Below are 2342 nucleotides of genomic sequence, written 5' to 3'. Positions count from 1 at the left end.
GGGATTTTTAATAATAAAAATAAATTAAGAGCATGTTTCTTTATATTTTTATAAGGGAATAATAAGAACTTAGAAATGATAAACATATGTTCGAGTTAAAATAAAAACTTAATATAAATGGACCAAAAGAAATAAAAAGGAGGGGTGTGAATAAAAAGGGGCGCTGGATCCACAACAATAGGCCCAAGATCAACAAACCAAAGCTGTTCAGGAGGGGTTCAGGGGTGGTCGATGGGGTGTAGTAGGAATTGGGTGGGCTTCATGGATTGTTAACCCAATAAAGATTAAAACAACAAAACCCTAACATTACTAGGTGGAGGCCACCCCAATTGTTCATCTACTCTTCTTTCTGATTTTTCTCTGTTTCAAAATTTCTCACGGTCTCTCTCTGTTCATGATATTTTTCTGGAAAAATACAACAGCAATCTCACAGATCTCCCAATCTCTCAGTCACTCTCGGTCACTCTCTTCTATGAACAACAATAACACGACACACTGTACATCTCTCTCGATCTCTCACTGTTTCAACAACAATTTCAACTCTGCGATTCTCGGTTCGCACTCATCTCTCTCTGAGATTCTCGGTTCGTCACTCTCTCTCTCTCTCTGCGATTCTCGGTTCGCACTCATCTCTCTCTGAGTCTCTCTCGCGATCAAACAACCACGAACAAAAAAAACATGAGCGTTGCCTCTCTCAATCTCTACACTCTCTGCTCAAATCTCGATTTCTCTCTCAAAATATATCATCACAGAAGAAACAAATACCAGCAAAAATCATAAATCCCTAAACCCCTAAATGAACACGGAAACGGAATTCGAAGATATAAGCACAAATCGAAAAAAGTGTAAGGAAAAATATGAAATCAGGTACTTCTTCTAACCCGTGTTTCTTCTTCTCCTGGAACTCAATTCTTTGATGTTCTTCTCTTCTGGAATCCGAATGCTCCTGTTTTTACTGAGTTTTTGTTGTGTTGATGTGTTGGTGATTCTGAGCGTGAGTGATTTGTTGTGTATTCGTGGTTCTGCAGAAGTTTGTTATTGTGGATTTTAACAGAACCGTGGAAGGTTGTGTTGGTATGAATCAATGAAGATGAAGGATGATGTTATGGTAGTTTATGGTTGAAGGGATGTGTTATGAAGGTTAGTGACTATCTGGATAAGTATGAAGGTTTGATGTAAGTTGTATGAATGTGTGAAGATTAATGAGGAATCAGTCTACAAGCTTATGAAAATAATGGAGGAAGATTGGGATTCATTTTGGACAGAGTTTTTTTTTGCGCCTTTTTTCGTGTGGCTCCCCTTATTGTTGTGATAAGCCTCTGTTTATATAGAGAGAGTGAGATGAGAATTGGGGGAAATGGTAGAATTTTGAACAAAATTGGTTGCTGATTTTTGACTTTATGGATGCAGATTTTGTATTGACATTTTGGTGCAATGTTTGGATGCATTGGAACAGCAGTTGTGCAGGTTGAGCAGCATCTTGCAGGGTATTTGGACTGTTGTAGATTGTAATTTTATTGAACAGAGAATCTTTAGGGATCGTGAAAGGCAATTGATGGAGATGAAGAGAATAATGTGGGGCCAAGAAAGAAGTTACTATATTTTTTTTGTTTTTGTATGTAATGGGCTTCCCACAAAAATGGGCTTAGACTAAAGATGAAAACACTCTCTTTTTTTGTTTTATACATTTTTTTACTAAATAAAAATTATGATAATCTTGAAATAAAAATAATTCTAATCTTAAAAATGGAAATAAATAAAACAAACAAATTAAATTATCTAAAACTAATTATACCTAAAAAGGTAAAACACAATTTTTTTTGACATCTCCTTTTTTAAAGTAGTAACAAAAATCTATGGAGTCTAAAATGAAACTTTGAAAAAGAAATAACTCGAATAAAAAATGTAAAAATGCGACAGTTGAACGACGAATGCACATGAAATATGAATGTGATTTGACCATATGAATGAAATGCGTGGGGCAAAAATTGGGGTATGACACTCCTCTGTAACAATCTCTGCGACATACTGTACATCTCTTTACTGGTCCCGATCATGCTTTCTTTGCCTTCCTGGACAGAATATGGCATCAACTTCTGGTGAAGAATTTTCTCCCACGAAAAGAAAACCAACAAAACATAATGATGTGGGGCATCCAATTCATGTACTGCTTCTTGCTTAAGAAGAAAGTCAACATTCCTCTCACCATCTTCAAACATCTAAAAGAAGCAGTCCTGATTTCGCGCCATGGCAAGACTTTTTGTCTCCCTTATGGACGACTCATGTCTTACATCTTCACCAAACTAGGTGTAGTTACGAGATTGCGTGCAGCGGGGTCTTTT

General features: G+C 36.5%; 1 long non-coding RNA gene across 1 annotated transcript; it reads left to right on the top strand.

Annotated features, from left to right (window-relative positions):
* The first annotated feature begins 289 nt into the window (after positions 1 to 289).
* Positions 290 to 1655, top strand: LOC131609197 (uncharacterized). The gene is made up of 2 exons (XR_009286007.1): positions 290 to 867; positions 1411 to 1655. It is a non-coding gene; the product is annotated as an uncharacterized LOC131609197 (long non-coding RNA).
* Positions 1656 to 2342: the final 687 nt, after the last annotated feature.

Source organism: Vicia villosa, linkage group LG6, assembly GCF_029867415.1.
Source record: "Vicia villosa cultivar HV-30 ecotype Madison, WI linkage group LG6, Vvil1.0, whole genome shotgun sequence".
NCBI classification, from domain to species: domain Eukaryota; kingdom Viridiplantae; phylum Streptophyta; class Magnoliopsida; order Fabales; family Fabaceae; genus Vicia; species Vicia villosa.
Note: the sequence above shows the minus strand (reverse complement) of the source record. Positions and strands in the feature narration are given on the sequence as shown.